Genomic DNA, 25174 nt, shown 5'->3' with positions numbered 1-25174 from the left:
TTGGAGTCATTATATTTTTGGTAATAGAATCCTTTACCAATAATATGCAAACCACTGGCTATACCATGATGGGTCAGTATCTGATTGTGCTTGCGCTGGTCCATTATTCCATCTATTTTGCAAATATATCCTGTCGCCTCAGCAGAAAAACACCCCCAAACCATCACGCCTACCCCATGTTTTATGATAGATGCTATACATTGACGTAAGTATCTTTCACCTTTTTTCCGCCGGACGTACAACCTACGCTTTGAACCCATCAAGTATGAGATAAACGACCATGTACCAAATGACAGAAAAGTGTCCAGATCTACAGTATCAAGAAGACTCAATGAGAATGGAATATTTGGTTGTGTAGCAGTTAAAAAAACCTTTACTTCAATCTATAAATATTGGCAAGAGAGTGAAATTTGCTAAAAGGTACAAAAACTGGGCTGTTGGTTTTTTTTTTAAATGTGTTATGGACGGATGATTCCAAGTTTGAAATAATTATCAGTGGCAGTCTTCCTTCTGTCCAGAAGGTTGCATAAACGAAGCTACTTAACATCAGTATCATTGAGTTTATGTGTTCTGCCTTTTCCTTTCCTATTTTCAAATTTATCTGTCTCGTTCTCACGATCCAGGGTGTACTTGATAGTGTTTGGGGAGCATTTCAAGTCTGCAGCAATTTGTCGGAGAGTCCAACCAGTACCATGTAAAACTTTTATGCGAACTCTCTGCTCTACTGACAATTCTCTACGCTTTTTGGACCGTGGCGTGACAACAAAATTTAATATATAGTGTTAAACACTGTTTTTTTATCAAGGTTTATTTGTGGAGTGCTATTAAATTAACTTCTTCTAGCATATACCAGTACCATGTTCTAGCTCCTTGCTAGCTTCTTTCTATATAGTTACGACACTGCAGGGGTACCATGAAAGTTATTTCAGACCCTAAATTTTATCAGTATGTTAATTTAAGCAGAACCCTTATGAGATGCCCTTGGTACAAGCAAAGAATGATAAGTATTCTCACCCTGGTACATTCAGTTGTCAACAGGGATCAGTGAAGCATTACCATAGTGTTGAAATTTACATTCTGTAATGGCATGGAAGAAGTAGTTCCATAAAATGGAAAGAGTGATATTCTCTTGTTCTAACACTTTGCCACAGTACTGTGTATAAGTTTAAAATTATATATATAAAATAATGACCCTAAAACGTTTCAAACGAACTATAAGACCACTACTAGATCTTACAGAATTATATTAGAACATTAACCCTTCCACTTCCCCATGTGATTTTATAACGAGAAAAAGTTATTTTACCGCTTTAATTACCAACAAACTTCGGTTTACATTTCTGGGTTGAACATGTTGAAATACTCGTGAACAACCTGCTGAAACAATGGATTTACACTCTTGCTTTGAACAAATATTTAAATGTTCTTGTCAATTCTTCTAATAAATTTGTGTAGACAATTCTGAGAGTTTCCAAAACCAATTTGATCCCCATCTAGTGATTGCAATTTGAAATTTCCCATAATCTAAATGTAAATAATTCATTTTGACCTATCTCTGCATCTTAGTACCAATTTTCAAGTAAATTGGCTAAGCCAAATCTGAGAACTACCCAAAAAACTCTCGAACCTCATTTTTGAGGAGCCTCACGACCCTTTCACAATGACTCCAACAGCTCACTAATACCTTTTTGTCGTCACGATAACACCTGGATTAGACTGCCTGACTAAGTTCAAACCTGTTTTATAATTTTACTCTTTCGCTCTAAAGAGCACGTTAATATCTTTTTAAATTATCTTAATTACAGACATTCTACATACATTTTACAGTTGAGAGAGAAAATAACAATTTTCCACCTTTTCTTGACGTCTTAGTTACGGGAAAAATCAGACAGTTTACCGGAAAAAAAAAAAAATCGCAGATCTATTCTTAGCTTTAGCCCTGCACGATTACAAACACTATTTTATTATACTTGTCGGATGACGTTTCTTTATGGGTAGCAAATAACCTGTGATGACAAGAGGTTATTCATCTCGATGTTTCGAGTAACTGCAGTTTCCCGTCTTGCTTTTAAGATATACTAAAACTATTAGCTTTTATGCACTTGGGGAAATATCTACACAGTCTTTTGAAATGAAATGAGAACCCACAGAGTCTACTAGTGAAACTGATAATTTGTTTTAACTCTAAATTACTACCAAAAAACCCAAACCCCAACCGTTTTCAAATGCAGCGTAAACTGTAACATGCCATACTTAGGCAGAGAAAGCTTGTTTGTTTGTTTTTTTATTATGCACAAAACTACACAAGGGCTATCTGTGCACGAGTATCGAAACCCGGTTTCTAGCGTTGTAAGTCCGCAGGCATACCGCTTGTGCCACTGGGGGACCAGAGAAAGCTTAGAAATAAAGGATAAAGTAATCAAATTAATAACAAACTACCCAGCTTACTCCGAGAGGAGTAATCTTTAAGAACATTTTTCCTACAAAGATGAACTTCCAGAAACCTACTGCCATGAGTAATTTACAAATGCAAGTGTGGCGACTACAGCGCCACCTAAATTAGCAAGACGAAACGAAATTTTAAACCCGTCTGCCATTCACACGCTCGGAGAAAACACTCATTACCAAATGAGTAAAAAAAAAACTTTGAAATTATCAACTCGGAAAATCTGACATTGAACGCCTTGTTAAAAGAAACGCTATTAGTTACTAAACATCAACCACAACAGTTTTACATTAGAATATTTACGTTGTGTTTTATGATGTTGTATTATTATTATTTGTCTGCTTATGTTTAGTTCTAATGTCATCATCTTCATAATAAACTATTGTAGATGAGTTATGTGTAATTCGAAACGACCAAAATAAGATTCTCAATAAACGTTGTTTTAGTCAATAGAGAACGTCACTTTCGTAAGTAGTTTACAATTGTTTGAAATCCTCCACTGAAATACAGAAATGGATTTCGCTCTAACGACTTTCCACGTTATAATATAAAATTATAATTTATAGGGATTTTCAAGGCACCAAATGCCCGAGTTAGATAATCTGAAGTAGGTTGTTGTCAAAGGCAAGTTAGTAGTGGAATAATGAATGACATTAATTTTTCTGATTGATACTTTTTCTTCCAGGACGTAATTTCAAAATTCAGTCTTTATATAAGTTTACAAGAACAGTGTTATATCGTATTATAACCAAAGTAAGCTAAACTACAAATATAATGTCCTAACTTAGTCTTACTGTTTAGTGTAAAAATGTTCTTACCTTATCAACGAAATTATATTTTCTAATTAAACATTGTTGTCTAAATGTTTAAAACATTCGCTGTAATGGTAGGAAGTATTTAGATTACCGAGAGACTGTCGCTCTAAGGTATACTCATTTATGTGTAATCTGTGTAACAGTGTCATTAATTTAGTCTTATCTTATTGCATTTTAAATATGATTCGAGGTTTTAAATGATTGGGGAGGCATATCCTCTACATGTTGTTTATAGTTATTGGCTGAGGTTGCCCGTTAAGGAAGCAAAAATTGAAAATTGTATAAACGACAATGTTAGATAATATTTCCCTTCTTTCTTTCTTTTGTTTTTAAATCCCTAAGGACCTCATTAGATGCGAGTTGCATATCCTGTTTTGTAGAAGATAGTAATTGACTAAATTAACTAATTAAGTACTCGTGTCTTTAAATGTGTCCTATTTCAGGGAGATAACGTCTTTCTTGGAAAAATCCTAAAACTAAATAGCTCAGGTACACCTCTGGATAGAGTTCCAGTTACCATAAATAAAATTACGGTAGTCGATCCAGCTAACTCTAAGTGGTCCCCTCAGTGGCGGAGCGGTAAGTGTGAAGGTTCACACTGTTAGAAACCGGGTTTTAATACCCGTGGTATTGTCACAGCACAAATAGCCCAATGCGTTTACCAAAAATATAAAAATAAAAAAATCTAAGTGATGAATACTAACACACACAAACATTTAATGGATCGTATTTATAGAAGTCAAATGGTTTGTTACCACTCGGCAACTTAAAAACATACATATCTGATCATTTAGATCAGGATGATATTTCGCAGTTATAGAAGATTTAATTTCTTTAATGAGAAGTTCAAGGTCTGTAAATAGTTGTAAAGATGGTAAAGTTGTTAAATGATATGTTATGACCCCCCAGTGGCTCAGTGCTAAGGCTGAGGATCACACCGCTAAAAACCGGGTTCCAATACTCGTGGTGGGCAAAGCACAGATAGCCCATTGTGTAACTTTATGCGGGGCCCGGCATGGCCAGGTGGTTAGGGCACTCGACTCACAATCTGCGGATCGCGGTTTCAAATCTCTGTCACACCAAACGTGCTCGCCCTTTCAGCCGTGGGGGTGTTATAATGTTTCGGTCAATTTCACTATTCGTTGGAAGTGGGTAGTGATGAATAACTGCCTTCCCTCTCGTCTTTCACTGCTAAATTAGGGACTGCTAGCGCAGATATTTCTCGTGTAGCTTTGCGCGAAATTCAAAAAACAAACAAAACAGACTGTAGCCCACCCCCGTCCCCTGAATTCAGTCTCGTCGACTTAGTGTTTAAAGTGCATCAGACCTTAGTGTGTTCTGTTTATACATGGCTAAGTTACCTTTGAAAATAGTCGAAATAATGTCATTTATTTAGTACGGAGGCCGGTGAAAATGTTTTTATGATATCAAGAAGTAGAAAACTTTAATTGTATAGAAAAGGAAGTAGTCCATTTTCTTTAAGTTCAAAAGTGTCAAGAATTTGAAATACTAGGAATTTTGGAAAATCGTTAACAGAACAAAACAGTTAAAACACGTACCGTCAATTTAGCGGAAATCAGGCGGTCAGTTCATGGAGTTGTTTCCGGCTCAAAACATAATGTACAGGGAGGCCACAAAGTCCTTTGTTCACTTTACAGTGTCATAGAAAGGTAAGCCGATACAAAAAAATACCGCACATACATTTTGCCACTAGGGAGCATTATTGTAGCCAAAATCAGCAATAAGTAACCATATTTAAAAAAAAAATGCTGAAGAAAGCTGAAATTAAATCTTGATGACGAGGATCCCACTTTTAGATAATAGTTTGTAGTCGGCTTGAATGGGTAATAAAATGAATTGTATTTCAAGTAACAAATGTACAACTTACAATGGTAGCTGCTGATGACAAAAACGTTTTAAATGAAACGTTGTATATTTGTTACTTGTAATAAAGTTATTTCGTTACCCATTAAATCAGTCTAGAAGCTGAAATCACTTGGATACTGGTTACAAGAACTGTTTGCATGACTCTACAAATGACAACCAGACAAATTACTGCTTACAGCGTCACCCCCAAGGTTCATGTTAATGAAATGTAATTCGATCACTCACCATACTGAATTCAGAGCGCAATCCGACGCGAAGTCGCTCGAACTCCTCAGAAAATGTTAATCTGCTTTTTTAAGAATTATTTCTCCAGTGCATGCTTAGAAAAAGAGAGGACACATTGAACAAATAGTAAGAAACACGCCATCTGGCGTGGTTACAACCAGGTAGTAGCACACATACACACTGCCTTATATGCAACTACTCTTAAACGAATAGCGGAATTGACTGTCACAATATAGCGTCCCGAAACTGCAACTATGGAGCGGGTTTAGCGGTTCGAATCTTGGACCTCACGACCCGATGCTACCACTGTAACGAATTTATTATTATGTATTTATTTTTAATATGAATGTTGTTTCGATTAAATTTGTATTTAAGAGTATGCGTAACTTGTAGTGTCAGATATGTATTGCGTGTAACGAATTTGTTATATATTTATTTTTAATGACAACGTTTGTTGGGACTGAGTTTATATGTAAAAATGTGCCTAGCTTACTGTGTTAGTTACATATGGCAAAACTCCCACCAATTCTCCAAGGTTGTAAAATATTCGTGAACGCAAGAATCGACAATATATCCACTTCCATAACCCGTTTAATATAGTTAGGTATTGTTGTCCGAACTTTCGAGAAAAAACATTTCCCGTATATATAAAAAGACCAAGGCCAAAGAGAGTTTAATAAGTCTGCTAGGAACCTGTTATAACAGTGTACGCTATAAACTGTGATTTCGCTAACCCTTATCAGCTGGAAAATATACAACATTTGACCAGGAATAATTAAAAATTTCGAACGTCAATGGATTCTCATCAGACATTAGTGGTTTTATAAAAATATTATCTTACTTCGACGGTCCAACAATTCAGTGTCTGACAAAGCTAGCTAGCTTCTCGGCAATCGTACGTACATCGACTTCAAGTTAACTCGCTGGATATCAAGGAAACTCTGAACTAGAAAGATGATTTTGTGTTGTTTGTAAGTTAGTGAAATTGCTGTTTATGAAACTTTGTTTGGGGTAACTATTCGTAATAATTGTCGTTGTAAATTTTATCGTTGTATATGTATTAAAACGTATTTGTGTGAAAAACGAAGACGGTGTGTGTGTGTCAATCTTGTTGGCAAATAGCGTAAATTAGATAAAATATCGGCATATTTCTAAACACTAAATCCAGGGTACAATTCAACTATTAAAATTTAAATTATTTAACTCGGCTGCGGATTATTTCAAATTCTCAATATGTAAAACCACTAAGAGCCATGTTCAATATTACTGTAGATATAGTTTCTTGCAAATTGTAAACTGCGACAGAGTAGCATTGTAAGTTTTGTATTACACATTTCATGGCGCGAATGATCTCTTGAAAACTGGGCGCAAGCGATTAGAGTCAATAGTGCAATAATGAAAAATTATGCATTTTAATATATTTTTATAAATAAAATAAATACATAATTACTACAACACATATATCATTTTATTGTGTTTTATATCTTCTCACTTAATTCACTCTTTCACTCATTAAAAAAGGGGGGTGCGCAAAAAAACGTATTTATTAAAGGGTGAAAATGGATGGCAAAAGTTTGGGAAACGCTGTTTAATAGCATTGTAAATATTCTACGTGAATGTCACTTAGCTATCACAGAAGACTTAATGTACTAATAAAAACTCCCAGACCGTATACGTACATTTGTATCGACAGTAATTAGGTAGTTAAAAAGTTGAATGCTAGTTTTTACATTTTCATTGTAATCATTGCATTTAGTAGCTTTTACAATATTTTTTTTCTTCAGTTCCTGGAAAACTGTTTGACAGAAACATTTTTTATAGCACCAAACTACACGATCAGTGAAATAAAAGTGTAAAATAAACTTGTTTATGTTGTAGTGTGTGACTGACAGTAAGTAATGATTACGTTACACAACTGATATTAAGTTTCACGAAGATAATAAATACGGCAAGAAAATTATTTATTGTTGGTGAGGTTACGCGAGTCTTAACGTATGTTTTAAACGTTAGTTATTCAATATGAACAAAATATCCAAAAAGACGCGTATCTCAAATACAATACAAAATGTGATGACCGAAATCAACTTATGAGTTCTCCTTTTAGAACCCAATAACACGTAAATTTTAGCAAACAACTTTAGAACATCTAGGTTTCTACACTGATTTTTAATGTTCATTGCTGTTAGCGTTTTAAATATAAAAAACTGTGTTTTTTTTTCTGCTTTCAGGTTCGTCACAATGAAAAACCTTTGCCCGTTAGGAACATGGTCCATGCCTCGTATCCTGCTTTCTCAAAGCCACGTTGTAGTCGCACAGTTCTTGGATGAATGTGCGCGTGTGGTTTACTGGCTTTTCAGGTCATACATCAACAAGAGCTTTCCTTATTAATGAGGTACTTTTTCACTATTCAAGCTGCCTGGCTAACATACGCTGATAAGCACTGCATGAAATAAACTTACATTCTTATAAATGGCAAACTGATGAGCTGCTTTAGTGCCCTTTTGATGTTATGAATGACTGGATGCAATGAAAGAATCGCTGGATTATTTCTTGTGCGGCAAAGCTATGCTTGCAATCTATTAAATTAAAATAAAACACTAAATCCGATTGAGCAATAATATCATTGATCAACAAAGAATTGGAGAATCGCCAATTCGCCAGCTTCAGGACTGGTAAAGTCACAAGATTATTAAGATTTTAGTTTATTCATTCTTTTTTTTTAATGTGCTGTGAACTAAATTTGAAACGACAGTGCTATACAATAATAATTTATAATAAAAATAACTAATCTGTGTAATAATACAATAAAAATTTCTCTTCCCTAGTTTGGCTTTTTAGTGCAATTACAGTCCAGATCTTTTATCTATATAAAAGTGATCGTTTTTACCTAGAAATAGTTCAAAATAAATTGCGTAGGATTTATTGTTTTAATATTGCCTCAAGTACTTGAACGAAACTAAAATGACAGAGTTAGGCTTAACTTGCCCATGTTGTATCGAATTATCCTGACTCGAGATGTTTGTGCGTGTGTATTCTAATTACTAAGACAGATAATCAGTTGCAGAAACTTATTAGGCTTAAATAGTTATTATGAATTTACCTAAATTGTTTGTTCGAGATAAATACTAGAAAAAATCCACATGTAAAGGCTGCAGAATAGAGTTAGGCCTAACTAGGCTAACAGAAGATACTTGTCCAGATTCTTTGTCTCACATGTTTTCTCGTGCAATTTCACAACAAAGGATTACAGAACAAACCTAGGCTTAACTAGATGATTATAATATGAACATGAATAGAAATTTCTTTGTATCAGTTGTTTACCAAGGCAATCTTTCTTTCAATGAAGGATAACAATGGCTCAGTGCCAATTTCTTTCGTTCAAGTTTGGGTAAACTTTATTAATTACATAAAATAACTAATGTATGTAATAATACAATAAAACTGCTCTTCACTAATCTGGCTTTTTAGTGGAATTACAGACCAGATCTTGTATCTATTTAAAAGTGTTCTTTTTTTTTTGCCTAGAAATAATTCAAAATAAATTACATAAGATTTCTTTTTAATATTGCTTCAAGTAAGCTGCATTCTTTCTTATAGAAACATTTATATATAAATAAAGTTATCTCCCCAAGCTTTAAACGTCTATATGAGATTTATGGGACAAATGTTTTATTCGTGTTTCTTAAAATCTTACCTGTAATCTAATACTAAGCATATGAATGGGTTATGACCTGTTCTCTTTAAATAATTTCTTGAGTAAATTTTATGCTTGAGCTGAGATGATTAGCTGTATTTCATATAATTTATGTCAGGGTTTATGTTTCGGTCCTGAAAGAGCAGATTCCTTCCAATATATTAAGATAGATGACTAGCAAGTTATGAGCTGGAGAGATAAAAAGGCGTGAATGTTAAACAAATCACATAAAAAAACGAGAAATCGTATATCAAGTTTTGTTCACAAAAGAAGTCAAATCGTGTTTTTATCGTTTCCTTGTTTTTCTCTTAAACGTTATCCTTGTTGATCATTTCTTAAGGATCTAAAGGCCCGGCATGGCCAGGTGGTTAAGGCGCTCGACAAGCAATCTGAGGGTCATGGGTTCGAATCCCTGTCACACCAACATGCTCGCCCTTTCAGCCGTGGGGGCGGTTATAATGTGCGATCAATCCCACTGTTCGTTGGTAAAGAGTAGCCCAAGAGTTGGCGATGGGTGGTGATGAATAGCTGCCTTCCCTCTAGTCTTACGCTGCTAAATTAGGGATGGCTAGCGCAGATAGCCGTCGTATAGCTTTGCGCGAAATTAAAGAAAAAAACAACAGACAAAACAAATAAAAAATATATGTTAAAAAAATATATAAAGTAATTTGAAAATCGAAATTCTGAAGTATTCTTCGTCGTTGTATATTTGTTTATATATATGGTTAAAAAACAATTAAAAACGCAAGCTTGATTGACATGTCATGTTTAAAAACACATTTTGGTTAGATTGACGTCATTTCCTGATATTACAAAAACTCTAGCGTGTTAACTTCAACACTTCAGTAAAGATTATATAATTTTAATGTATTTTTGGGTATTTTTTCGAAGCTAAAGCAGCTACATAGTAATGTTTTCAGTACAAGATGGAAAATGTTGTTACTGTTCGATGAAACGTTAAAAGACACCATTAGGTATGTTTTAAGGTTTTCCTTCCATAGTTTATTATGAGATAAAATTATTGAAGCTCTTTAACAATGTTTTCCAACCGTTTCCATGGCAAGCATTAAGAACGCCACCACAGCTCAAATCATAATACCCTATTTATGGTATGAATTTCTCGCAAAGCTACACGAGGGATATCTGCGCTAACCGTCCTTAATTTAGCAGCGAAAGACTAGAGGGAAGGCAGCTAGTCATCACTACCCACTGCCAACTCTTGGGCTACTCTTTTATCAACGAATAGTGGGATTGATCGTGACATTATAACGCCCCCACGGCTGAAAGGGCGAGCATGTTTGGTGCGACGGGGCTATGTATAGAAGATACTTTTTCTTGAAATTGAAAATAATGCCACTAAATTCACAAAACTGGCGGTTCACTGTTAATCAAATTTGTTTTCTATATTAGAATCTTTAAACATTGCAAAAACAAAAATCACTTCAGAATTTAGTATACATGATTAAAAGTAATTTAAATCTGGATCACACTTCTGGTTGTTCGCTTGAGCCGTAACATCTCTTACTTTTAAATGACTTGCAGGGTTATAGTATTTTGGCACTCGTGTATAAAGTTAAAATCATAAATAATATTCAATGTTAAACTGATACACAATTAAAGAACATTTTATCTAGGCCTATCTATGGCCTTCAAAAAATTAACTTGGTAACGTCGAAACATGTAGAGTCGTCAACTTTTTGAAGGCCATAGATAGGCCTAAATAAAATGTTCTTTAATTGTGTACCAGTTTAACGTTGAATATTATTTATGATTTTGACTTGCAGGGTCTTTGACCTAGTTCCAGTTTTCAAAGCGCGATCAACAGAAACTTCGGGAATGTGTTGAGCTTGACATACATGATGCTGACCATAATACGAAAGTGCTTGAGACTTCGGACATCCGCGACTAAATGCCCTACCTCCTCACTATATAATCAAGTAGATTTAATTGCTGTTCTCTGCTTCCTGGGAGCGGAGACTACAATATATTCTCATGCATAACTTGCTCTCTGGTTTAAAGTTTTTATCCCCATCTTAGCGATGACGTTCAGCTTGTGCTATGAACACTCCAGATGTTCCAGAGGAAGTTATGCTTCGTGTAGAATAAACGAGCGTAACTCAAGTGTTACTGGGTGGAGTGTGATTAAGACAAAGTGCTGTAAACACTTTATTAAGACTGTGACTATATCAACGTTAGTCTTTTGTCCACACCTAAAACACTGTTATTTTGTAAACATTCAAAACCGTGATTTGTTGAAAGATCCAGGAACATATTTAAAGTGCGATTCCTAAAACGTCGGAAGAAATATCATTAAGCGATATCATTCAGAACCAAACTTAAGGTAGCACTAACATTTAAAATTGGGCAAATTTATATGCTGAGGAAACACTGTTAAACACTTTTTATAACCTTCAAGTTGAGCACAAAACAAAAGTATCATGTCACAATCTCTGAAAGTACACTTTGAGTCATATGTATAATTAATGTGGCAGGGATGAAGAAATACATAACATAAACTGTTTTAACACCATAACTTTACTCAGGAATGATAAAAACATGTGAAAATTGAAACACGTGCTCTTTGTGAACGTCCTCATAGCTTGAATTAGAATATCTGCAAATTTTTTGGAACGTTAACAAGTTATGGGCAATTAATTTTAATTAATGCCTTTGTTAGTGGTAATTAGACTCATAACAAGACAATTGGTAAAGATTTTTGAATTCTAAAAAAAATCTAGGTATGGAAGGTATAGAATGTGCTAAATTTCGTGATGATATTGGCTTCAACGATATTTTTTTTCAAAACGCAGTTTTAACTGGGGTCACCAGTTTATTAGCATTATAAATTCACCATTAAAGGCTTTATTTGGATCACCCGAATATTATCCAAATTCATTGGTTTTCAGCGGGACTTTTGCCAGCCAACACGCCACCTATAGAACAGGAATGTTAGCTGTATTTGCCCCCCAGTGGCACAGCGGTATGTCTGCGGACTTACAACGCTAGAAACCGGGTTTCGATACCCGTGGTGGGCAGAGCACAGATAGCCCTTGTGTAGCTTCGTGCATAATTAAAAACAAACAAACAATTAGCTGTATTTAATTACAGAAGCTATTACCTCTTACAGTCCGGGACGATGATTTCAGAAGAAGATTGTGAATAAAAAAAAACAACAACAAAAAACATGTAAATGATCAGTAATCAATCTTGATTTTTAAGAGTTTTACATACTTTCCAGTAAGGAGCAGGTTTTGGTTTTGGTATGCCTGAACCACGTGTATCTCTGACCTGACCGTTTAGCCTACAGTTTAAAAGAGACCAATAATTGTACTTTCAATGCCTGTTTACAGCTGTTTCTATATCCCGTCAAATATGTCTGTAGAAAATGATTAATATGTTTCATGTATGTAACATCTACTTGTATAACGTGGATTTTGTTTCCGTTACTTCAGTGATATGATATGAAAACAGGATAATATCAATCACCTGCAAATTGTTTGATATATTCGACCAAGTATAAACAGTTGTTTACATTTGTGGGTAATACAGTGCATACACGTATAAATTAAGGTTTGTCATTTCGTATATCTGTGAAGTTTTCGTGGGTGTGTAACGTAAAGATCAACAGGAACTGCTGTATGTCAGTCTGTATTCTAATCATATACAAGTACGTGATGATATCATGGTTATGTGTAACGTAAAGACCAACAGGAACTGCTGTATGTCAGTCTGTATTCTAATCATATACAAGTACGTGATGATATCATGGTTATGTGTAACGTAAAGACCAACAGGAACTGCTGTATGTCAGTCTGTATTCTAATCATATACAAGTACGTGATGATATCATGGTTATGTGTAACGTAAAGACCAACAGGAACTGCTGTGTGTCAGTCTGTATTTTAATCATATACAAGTACGTGATGATATCATGGTTATGTGTAACATAAAGCCAACAGGAGTATCTGTAAATAAATATATATATATATGTGTGTGTGTGTGTCTGTCTGTCTGTATTATAATAATGGTTGTGTGTGATGTAAAGACCCACGTTTTTACCGTACGTGGCGACTCATGAAGTAGAGGAGAGAATCTGGGTGGTGTCAAGGGCATTGCAACATATCACTTTCGCCTTGAACTCCTCTAGACGGGTGGCCTTCAGGTGACCTCTCCAGGGTCAATCGGGTGCCAGTATTTGACATTCTCAACTGGTGCTTCCGACATTATATCTAGTGCTGGTTTGATATGGTGCCCATCACACCCTGGCGTGGATTCACTATCAATGTGGCGTGACCCAATGGCGGATGGGGTCAATGGGTATTGAATCTTATTGGTTTTCAAAATGAAATTAAAAATCATTGGTAAACGACAGCGAATGGACAGCTTTGTCACCGCCCTATCACCTTATTCTGTTAATGTTACATCATTATTCCGTTTCCATTTTTATGGATGGTTCGAAACCTGATGACTCTGTGGGCTCTGCGTGGTTTGCTGTAGCTCTGTGGTTGCTCACTTGGATCCCTTCTACATATTCTGTGATTAATTCCGACATGTATGCCATTTCATTAGCCTTAGATCACTAACTGTATTGACTTGCTTAGCTCTTTGAAGGCCTTGGAATCACATACTGTGACTTCTCTTCTAGAACTCTTGGACGTTCAGAAAATATTGGTTTATTTTTTGTTGTCATCAATCTCTATTTAATTTTCCTATTTGTGGGAACGATCTTGCCGACACCGCAGCTAAATCCCTATGCTTTGGCGTTGTCACAGCCTTGCTTTTCCCTTATATGGACTTTAGGCCTGTCATCAAGGCAAGGCTATATGCCATTTGGCAGTTGATTTGAGTTGAGAAACATCACAACAAGCTTTTTCAGTTGTTGTTTGGCTGTCTGTTTTACGTAGAAATCGGAGACATGGAGTTATGTTTCCCATGCTCTTCATTGGCTACAGTTTCATCACTCGTATATTTCTTTTTACAAGGGAGTGATGCACCAGCGTGTTGCCTTTCTAACACATCACAGCTGCCCACATTATATTTTTGTGCCGTCACTATAACTACCCTGGGCCCGGCATGGGCAGGTGGTTAGGGCGCTCGACTCGTAATCTGAGGGTCGCGGGTTCGAATCCCCGTCACACCAAACATGCTCGCCTTTTCAGCCGTTATAATGTGACGGTCAATCCCAATATTCGTTGGTAAAATAGTAGCCCAAGAGTTGGCGGTGGGTGGTGATGACTAGCTGCCTTCCCTCTAGTCTTACACTGCTAAATTAGGGACGGCTAGCGCAGATAGCCCTCGTGTAGCTTTGCGCGAAATTCAAAAAACAAAACAAACTGTAACTACCAGGGGTGGAACCATTTTAGACATGTTTTGCCTCGTGGTTTACCTTCGGCGATGGTCAGTGTCATTGACGACGGTTACTCGTGTTTTTAGTTATCTACAGGCTATTCGCCAGTTTAATTTTTTATTTTTTTTTATCTTTGTCCATAACAAATAAAATGCCCATTTTTGGTTTATTTTTATGGTCTACTCTCTTTTTTTCTTTATTTTTTGTACAAAATTTACACAGCTTTTCTAAAATATCGTACCAGATGATTTGCACCAACAAGCCTCTATAGCCAGTCCAATCCACTGGGTGTAATGTATGTAGGCTTGTTGGTGCAAATCATTTGGTACGATATCATTAAATCTATAGCCAGTCCAATCCACTGAATGTAATGTGTTTATTTAATGATATCGTACCAAATGATTTGCACCAACAAGCCTCTATAGCCAGTCCAATCCACTGGGTGTAATGTGTTTATTTAATGCAACTGTAGCTCATGTATTACCTTCATTAAACAAATGAAATTGATAAAAGATGTTTGTTTAATTGATTTTTATAGTTGCAATTTAGTTTACATCCCAAGTTTTCCGCACAGTATGTTCTTCTGGCACGTGCCCTTTTTAACTCTCTTAAAGTTTACAGTAACGTGTTGGTTTATTTAAGTTCTATGGAAAAAGCGTATTTAATAAAATTCTTTAACGTGCTTAACTTACAAACATTATAAGATTGTTATAAAATGTTCATAATCAAGACACTAAACATTTAACTTCGTTTGTTTTGAAATTAAGCACAAAGCTACACAAAGGGCTATCTGTGCTCTGCCCACCACGGGTATCGAAACCCGGTTTCTAGCGTTGTAAGTCCGCAGATATACCGCTGTGCTACTGGGGGGCAAACGTTTAACTATCAGTTAAGTAGTTAACTTTGTAAGGTACTGAACACAATAGTAAAATAGACTAATTATATTGTGGACATCTTTCTAATATTAAATAACGTGTTTTATTTTTATGCTTTTCCTTTAGTTTTTATACATTACAGTATCTCCTAAAGAGTGCAAATTATCTGAAAGAGAGAAAAAAAAATAAGTTATAACTTTTGAAAATTTGTTTCCATGGAGACTTAATCAACAGGAGATTACATATTAACTGATGATGACAAAACCTTGTCGAAACGTTGTACATTTGCTGTTATGTTAAACTTATATTAAAGTTTTTCTTCATTACCCACTCAAGCCGTCTCCAGCCATTATTAGTCTCAAACTGGGTTCCTCGTCATCGAATATTAACTGAATATTTTTTCCTTCTGTAATTAGATTTAAGCAGCGACAAAATTATAACTAAGCTAATGAAATCAATTTTGTAAAGTAGTTTTTCGATATAACGTTTTTCATTGTTTATAATAATAATAATAATAATAAAACCTTGAACATTATTACGCGTTAGGACAACATGTCTTTGTGCTGCCATCTAGTGAAAATATTTAATGTTTATAAAACATTTCTTGTAACACTATTCTAATATTGAAATAAATTTATAAAATAACTGTATGTAGTAATTTACTCTCTTAAGTAGACGCCTACATAAAAGGTTAATTTGTACTTTTACAGATTTATGTAATTAATGTTTAAAACCGAAACCTATTTTAGTTTTAAGACTAGTTAATATGATTAATGGGACTCTTTCTAAAATTATATTCCACTGACTATTTTGTTATTAGTTTTTTAGCTAGATTTAAGAAAACACTGTTATTATGATTGTTCATAACCAGTGTCGTAAACTTTATCCTGGACCTTGAACTAACTATTAATAAATGTCCTGTTCTAAAATTATACATGCATTTCAGACATTTAATTTGTATAGAATGTTATTTAATTTAATCACATAAGTCATAAATAAAATACAATTTTTGTATAATCTGACTGTGTGCAGAATTTTAAGCACATGAGTTTAACCCTATAAAATAGTATATCAAACTAAGTTTATTTTATATGTACTTATTTTAATCACACGTAAAAAATTACACTAGTGGCGCTCCGGTTCGTTCTGGTTCCACAAAACCATTGTTCAAAACTAACTTTCAATGACAAGATTTTTTTTACAAATAATTATTCTGTAATATAGATATTTGATTAGTTCGTCCTTTTTATTGGGTTTTACAATTCTGTAGTCTAAATACTAGTTCCCGGTGCGTCAGTAGTAAGTTTACGAACTTACAACGCTAAATTCCGGGGGTCGATTCCGCGTGGTAGACAAGAAACAAGTATCCAAATGTGTAGCTTTGTGCTATGACAAACAAACAACACGGTTGTCACACCAAAGTTCATGATGAGGCCTAACACTCACGATACCCCAAAACTCTTAAAGAGTACAGTTTTGACACTTAGCAGCAAAGCAGTTCGCAAACCCAGTTATAGAAATATACATATATATCCAACTTAAGATGACCAGAGGACTAAGATTAAAAACTGCGGATTATTTCATTATTAAACATCCATGCCCTAATGGTTCACAGTGTGATTTGTTAAACTGTGAAAGGGGGTGAACTGAGGGATATCCAAATGTGTACAAGTCATTATTCTACCCCTATCATCAATTTTTTGCAGCGATTGGTCGAGAGCACATGAAATATTTTAAACGCAGCCTTGAAAAGCTGGTAAACAAATGACATCAAGGTTTCTCGGTTCTAAAAATCGTTACCAGTTTTCGGCGTTTAAACCGTAAGTTTTAATATGTTATACGGTATATATAAATGGTGTTTTAGAGAACCATTTTGTCTCTCATCGTCCTCCCTAAACGATAATTTCTGGTATTAAACGAAAGGCCTCTTGGTCAGCGGCTTCTGGAAGATAAAAGATAGATCTGAAATGTTAATTTTTACATGCCTTTGATTTTGAATCCAAATTAAGAGAAACGGTGAAAAAAAAATACCTGCATCTTACGTGATTTTTATCACAAATTTTAGGCTTATTCATTTACAGCAATAACATGAGAGAGAAAAAAAGGGAATGCTCCTGAAGTAATAGCTAACCCTAGAACATACGAAAAACACACAAGTGATAGTTGTTGGGCGTAGCACGAGTATTGTCATCAAGGACCAGAGGGTTCACAGCCCTTCCACTTTTTAAGAGGGGTGGCATAATATGGTATGCCCCCCCCCTTGTATTCCGAACAAAATATAATGGAACCTAAGATAAAGATATTTAAAATCATCTCTGTGTGTCATTCTTCTCTCAGCGCTATACAATGTTTCGGCAGTAGCAGAATTCCATGAAAAAAAAATTAAAGAAGGTGCATTAGATACTTGTGGTAAATACCTTTAATTGTGTTCATAGGAGTGTTACTACAGAGTGAAATGTGCTATTTAACCGATCTTGTCATGTGTTACCATCCTCGTGTCTTTTATATTTTTTCACACAGCTAGCTATCTAACATTGTTGGGAGTGGTAGCGTCACTTTTCCATTCCTGACGGCACCTCTGAGGTGTGGTCGGAGTACCTTCGGAGTGGGAGAAACCAATATTACAAGTGGAAACAGAGGTGATAGGAGTAACGAGAATAGGATTGTTTGTTTGTTATGGATTTCGCGCAAAGCTGCATTAGGGCTATCTGCGCTAGTCGTCCCTAATTTAACAGTGAAAGACTATAGGGAAGGCAGCTAGTCATCACCACCCACCCGCCAATTCTTGGGCTACTCTTTTACCAACGAATAGTGGGATTGACCGTCACATTATAACGCCCCCACGGCTGAAAGGGCGAGCATGTTTGGTGTGACGGGGATTCGAAACCGCGACCCTCAGATTGCAAGTCGAGCGCCCTAACCACCTGGCCATGCCGGGCCTAACCAGAATAGGAAGCGTAAAAGTGGCGTTGGGAGTAAAGGAGGGATGGTGGGAGTAATCAGAATATAAAGTGAGAAAGTGGTGGTAGAGGTAATCGGAATATGAAGAGGAAAAAAGAAAAGAGAAGAAACAAGTCGTTAAAGAACTAAAGTTAAGACATAAAAAATGAAGAAGTAGGATAAAAGAGGGCGGGGTAGTCGTTCGTTAAACAAGTCGACAATGATGTTTAAAGTCTCTACTTTTCATAAGTTAAATAATTTAAAAGTGTCTAATGTACGGTAATTGACTGTTGTTTTTGAGTAATTATCCGAATCAAAGATTTTTACATAATGCCACTTTTGTTTGTTTGTAATTAAGCACAAAACTACACAATAGGCTATTTGTGTTCTGCTCACCATGGTATCGAAACCCGATTTCTAGCGTTGTAATTCCGTAGACATGCCGCTGTGCCACTGGGGGGACAATGTCACTTTTAACATTTACTGGCCTGGTATGGCCAGGTGGTTAGGGCGCTTGACTCGCAAATAGTCCTTGTGTAGCTTTGCGCGAAATTCAAAAACATACAGACAAACACAATTTAACAGTTACAAGGAATCACTACTATAGATAAATATAACCTACTTTGTGGATCAAGCCAAGTGCTTAGCGTGCCGGTCTGTGAATCTGAGGTTCCTGGTTCGCGTCCCGTTACCGCAAAATATAAAAGATAATGCTCCGTAATTTGGTACCGTGAGTGCGTAAAATAACACTGTTCTCTATGCTAAGAAAAGCTCAAGAGTTAGCGGTGCGTAGTGTTAACTAGCTAGCTACCTTCCCTCTAGACTATCACTTCAAAACTAAGAACGGCTAGCTCAGAAAATTCTTTTGTAGTTTGTAACAAACAAACAAAAATGGCCACTTTGTTGTTTAGTTAGAGCCGTAGGTGGAAGACGCATGTCAGGTTAACATTTTGTCATGTGAAAGCACGTGATTGTTGTCGTGATTGGATGTGTCAAGATAAGCAGACTTGTACCTTTTACACTAATAGTTCCTGTTGGCTGGCTAAAACAACTTTGGTGAAAAGCTTGCACTTGTACTTTGTGACGAAGACATATTTCTTAGTTTCACATTTCGAGTTTTTGTTCTTGTAATATTTGGAAACTAGTAAAAAGGTCAACATTTTTTGAAGTCGTAGCTAAGATTAAGTTTCTATGAGTCTAAGGTTCAACGAATATATATTTACATCGCATACTTTTCATTCCACGTGGCTCTCTCTACGTGAGATGTAGCTTTAAAACTTGGAGTATTTATTTTCGTAAGAGCTGTAGCACTTGCGAACCATACACGTAGTGAATTTATGTTATTTGAAGTAACGCAATTTCTACGATAAAAATATGTGCTACATTTCATTTGTAAGTAAGCATAACACTGGGATTATATACAGTGTTGTAGATATATAGTAAAATAATAAATATATTATATTTTTTGTCAATATTTTATAAGTACAAGATTCACGTTGTTCATCTGATATATATATCTAAGTTTGTTCGCACCTTTCAGCCATCTGTTATTTATACGTTTCCACATTTCTCGATCAATCAGCACAAAAAACTTGACACAGTGATATAGGATGACATGAGAATGGTCATGATGGGGGTGGGGGTTAGATCCCCCGTCTTCTATATAAATATACGTCAATATGTGTGTGTATCTGTTCCTCGTACGTTTCCACATTTCTTGATCAATCGGCACCCAACTTGATACAGTGATACAGGATGACGTGAGGGGGGGGGGGGTTAGCCCCCATCTAATTTCATATTGATAATATTCTTGAAAACAACATGTCTTTCGTTTCAGTATTGGTACCTTTATGTAATTTTTATTGCACTTTCCATGTTTTATGTTAACAAAAAAAAATAGAAGCACAATTTTCTACCCTTTGTTAAAAACTAGTTTTTATTTCACCCGACCAACGGACGTGTACTCCAGCTAGTTTTTGATATGGTCAATAATACTTTTGGAAATAGAAACCGAGATAATACCAAAAGATCTGTAATAAACTACATTGTTGATCAATGTACAGATTTTCATTTCTTTTAAACAGCATCAGCATTTTTTAAAATCAAAAACACCCAGGTTTTTGCGCCCGTTCCTGCAATAAAAGCAGTTTACTAGTCACTGTTTGTTAGAAATATGAACACTTTTTGTTGATAAGTTTGAAGGCTTATAATCCTAGAATTCTTTGTTTGATCCCCGAGGGACATAGCGCGGATAGCTCATTGTGTTCCTCTGAGCTAAAACAGAGCAAACAAATACAATGTTTTAGTAAATACTGTTTACTTATGGGTGTATTGTTGGCGGTGGGGAATAAACAGAGATAGTTACAACTAAAGTTTTAGTGGCATTAAGCCAAACCACAGTATTTTATTTTAACAGTGTCATTTGTTGGGAGAGGTTCCAGTACTTCGTGGTGGCCTACCTTATTTCGGTACTCATTCTGCTTACATGTTCTCTTATATCTAATACAAAGTGTTGAAGCTTTTAAACAAATAAATCATTTATTCAGTATATAACGTCACTGTTTTCTCCAATGGAGAAGCTAAAAATATTTTTTTATAAAACGATTTTCAAGACTAGACAAAGAATACAATATTTGAAGTGGTTCAAGAAAACAACAACAGGAGCATATGTAAGTCTTCATTTTTTTAAAACAAAGTACACGGGGTGTAAGTATTAACGTAGTTCAGTGAATGATTAGAAGGCCAATCCATCCCATATTCTCATGAACTCTCATTTATCTGACACACACACACGCACGCAAATTGGAATGATTAATTTCCTATAGCTTCAACCTGATTACAACCCTCATATCGTGTGAACAAGAAGATAATTTCATTAGCCTGTTTAATTAGCTATCTAAATGTAGAATAATAAACTAGTGAACACAAAAAATTAGTTCATGAACTAGTGAACACAAAAAATTAGTTCATGAACTAGTGAACACAAAAAATTAGTTCATGAACTAGTGAACACAAAAAATTAGTTCATGAACTAATGAACACAAAAAATTCGAGTACAGAAACAGTATTGTGTGTAGTGGTAGAACGATGCTGAAGTATTGAGTATCTTGGAGCTCAACTATGGCAACTACAAGGTTGAATACGTTATATTAAAACGAAGTTTAATATACAAATCAGCTAGTCACGTGACAATCATAGCCAATATAAAAATCGCGGTGGAGTGGTATGTATAATAACTACATTTTCACACTAATTCGCTTTTCGTAAGTTGTGTGATACCATTGAAAATCGATCGAACGGTATGTAACATCCCTTTCCGACGCAAAATATCTATAAATTTATCATAGAAATGTGTACAGATCGGGTGTTTAGATTTTTCAATACGGGAATATCCCTTGTACTTACTGGTATGGAAAAATAATGGAATACCAATTAACTTAAGGTACCAGGACCATCTATAAAGAGACCTGCAACAAGTCGTACACCTGCCGTGGTAAACAAAGTGCGGCGTCTTGTAATAGGTGATTCAGGAATGTGAGACAGGAGAGAAAAACAGAGGGGCCAATCCAAAATCTTAACAAACTTAGAGGAATAAAAACGAAACTTTTGTATTTGTCTTCTTTCACGTATAGTTTTTGAAGGACTAATAAAACTCGAGCTTTTCAAAACAATAAACGTGTTTTTGTTTTTTAATCTACACGAAAGGCATTTCTTCGTTTTCCTACAGCCGTTTTAACGAATAAATATTCAGAAATTGAGTTTTTTTATATTCTAAATGTTGAATTCAACTTCTTGATAGATTTAATGAACGAAAGTTTGTACTTTAAAACATAGCTTCTTCTTAATTCATGAATAGTTTCCAGTTGTGAGAGAGATGGTAGTTGAAAATATAAAACAATACAGTACTGAACTTTTTCGATTCTTCTTTGTCTTTGGATAATGCACTAAATAGGTACTAAAAACAAAATAATCGGACATACAATGAAATTATCAATGGTTATCCTGAAGTCTTGTTCGCGTCAAACTGAGTTTGACAGGTATGCAACACAGAAATTTTTCTTCTCCGTAACATCTTGATGGAATGAGGATGTTTACAATTCAGAGTTAATCTCTGTAGAATCTTGGTTTTTCTGATGATCAGACATCAATAAACTGTCTCGATAATGATACAGCGCAAGGAGTTGAAACATAGATAGATAACTTACTTCAAAATGTGTGATAAGGATTTTGTAAAACGAGAAAATGAAAAATAAAAAGAGAGAGAGGTGAAGACTAGTATCTGTCGTTAACATTTCGTGTTTTTGTGTGTGTTATTGTCAGAAGAAGATGCAAATGAACTCGGTAATAAAGTCACGTGAAAGTAAAGGACATCCTAAAGTAACTTCAACTGGACTCTGTAATAACGTAAAATGAAAGTAAAGGACGTCATAAAATAACCTTTACTTGTACACCTGTTATAATTTATTGGTTTTCAGTAAGTCATTTTATTTTTGAGAGCAGAGTTATCACTTCAGAACTGTTGGTGTAGTCTTGGAGTGCGATTTTCACGCGCTCGCACCCAAACATACAGAGGTATACATAGTACTTCTCTATGTGGTCTCAAACTTATCAATTAGCATCCTCCTCCTCCATAACAACAAAGTGACACCTAGTGGATGATTCTATGTATCTCAGTTTTTTAATACTTCGGGGCGTTTCAAGGTCAGAATCTGAAGAACTTCATATAGTGTTGCCAGATAAGTTTTGAAGGCCATTGTCTTACCCGTGAACGTACAAGTTGACCCCAAGTTCACCTAGTCGACTGGATAGTTTAAAATGCTGGAAATCAAGGAACACGTCTTGATGACTGTGTTATGACCCTTGGTTTTGAACTATGGTTTCCTCTTATACAGGTTTCAAGTAAAAACCGTGTCACTGAGGAAGGCAAATATTGATGATCGTTATATAGTGAAGTTGAAGTAAGATAATACTGAAAGACTGGTCAATTATCATAAAATGTAGTTATTACAAGAAGATAATGTCCAACAACTATTAATAAGTTTCTTTTACAGAGAAGAAGTTTCTTTTTAAAAGATCGTGTATACAAAAAAGTGGTCATTTTGTTGTGTTCTTACGAGCTAGATAAATGGAACCCCCCACCAAAAAAAACCGGCATGAAATAATTATTAATTAGAAATTTTTCGAAAACTTTGCTGTTGAACCGTTAGATGGCGCAAAACACTTATAAAATGTATTTTTATATAGAGAGAGTATCCCCAAATGTGCAGTTAAGTTGGTAGAAGATTTTCCTGTATGGTTGTTTCTAAATTCATATATCTTAGACCATAGATATACATTTTCAGATAATTGTTAATGGATTTTTTTTCTATCAAGTTTTTAGTTAAGCACAAAGCTACACAATGGGCTATCTGTGCTCTGTCCACCACGAGTATCGAAACCCGGTTTCTAACGTTGTAAGACCACAGACATACCGCAAACAAGTGTTATTTCTATGGGAACGTCTTTATCATCAATATTGGGAACAGTGGTAAAATATCAAATTCTTGAATCTTATTTTATGAGTTTACAAAAAAAAGTAAAGAAAAAATCTAATTACGTTATTTGACATTTCTTATCAACTAAAATAAGTTTATTTATTAATCTGGAATTTGCAAATAAACGTGTACAAAATGCTGACTAGTTTTAGAATGTTTATATATCTTCAGAAATCTTGATGGGTTTACTCTATGTTAAATGTGGTATATAAGCATATAAATGTAGCTCAATGGCAGGGGTTAGTGCTTAAAACGCTAACATTTATGGTTCGATCCCCGCAGTGGACATAGCCAATTTGTGGGTTGCGGGTTCGAATTCCCGTCACCGAGCATGCTCGCCCTTTCAGCCATGGGGGCATTATAATGTGACGATCAAATCGCTATTCGTTGGTAAAAGAGTAACCCGAGAGCTGGCAGTGGGTGGCTGTTGAATAGCTGCCTTCCCTCTAGTCTATTTCTGCTAAATTATTAGGGACGGTTTAGCGCAGATAGCCCTCGTGTAGCTTTTCGCGAAATTCAAAACAAATCAAACTAGGCCACCCCCTGGCCCAAAACAGTTCAATATTTTGTTTTATAGAGTGAATGGAGCACTGTGTGATGGGTTTACAGTACAGTCCGCAACTCACTACAAGTTATTTGTTGGTGGAAAGTGTTTAAATAAATATAAATATCTAGTATCATTTCTTAATATAAATCTTATATTTTATAGCCTTAACGTCATATTATCTTAGGGCATGTTCGAGTATATGTTAGAACATGCCCTAGGATAACGTTCATTCTAATTTGTTTCAGATCCTTCCAAGGGCCAGTGATCAACGAAGCCGTCGTATAAAAGTATTTTGATTCACAAGCTGAGCCTTGAAATTAAAATAGTTAGTTTATCGGGATAAATCTCAATGGTAAATATTTTTACATAAAATAAATTTTAATGCTGGTATTACTGGTAAAGTCTTACTGGTGCAATATCTTTAAATGTCAGTCTTGGTTTTCATTTAAAGTTCATACATTCAATACTCACAATGTCGATGTCTATAGTAAAACCTCGCATATCAAAGATATGACATTTCCCGGCTTGTTATTTCTTAAATAACCTACATTAATCGATATTCCTTCAGTGTAGTATTTGTACATTAATAGTTTTAAATAAATAAGTATTACAGATTTTATATCTATCACATAGTTTTGATGTTCGTTATTAATTTCTTGCTGGCCCTTTGCATATATTGTTTTCAACAATGGTACTGTATTAGAGCAGTGCCTCTTCTACACGTGCAGTGAGTGAGTCGATCCTTTCCTCATCAGGCCCGGCATGGCCAGGTGGTTAGGACGCTCGACTCGCAATCTGCGGGTCGCGGGTTCGCATCCCCATCCCACCAAACATGCTCGCCCTTTCAGCCGTGGGGGCGTTATA

At 35.4% G+C, this 25174-nt stretch overlaps 1 protein-coding gene across 3 annotated transcripts in view; it reads left to right on the top strand.

The window, feature by feature from the left end:
- Positions 1-25174, top strand: part of LOC106461704 (kazrin-like) — a 143373-nt gene that overhangs the window by 38108 nt on the left and 80091 nt on the right. The gene's annotated exons all lie outside the window — the stretch shown is intronic.

This window comes from Limulus polyphemus, unplaced genomic scaffold (assembly GCF_000517525.1).
Source record: "Limulus polyphemus unplaced genomic scaffold, Limulus_polyphemus-2.1.2 Scaffold1014, whole genome shotgun sequence".
Taxonomy (NCBI): Eukaryota; Metazoa; Arthropoda; class Merostomata; order Xiphosura; family Limulidae; genus Limulus; species Limulus polyphemus.
Note: the sequence above shows the minus strand (reverse complement) of the source record. Positions and strands in the feature narration are given on the sequence as shown.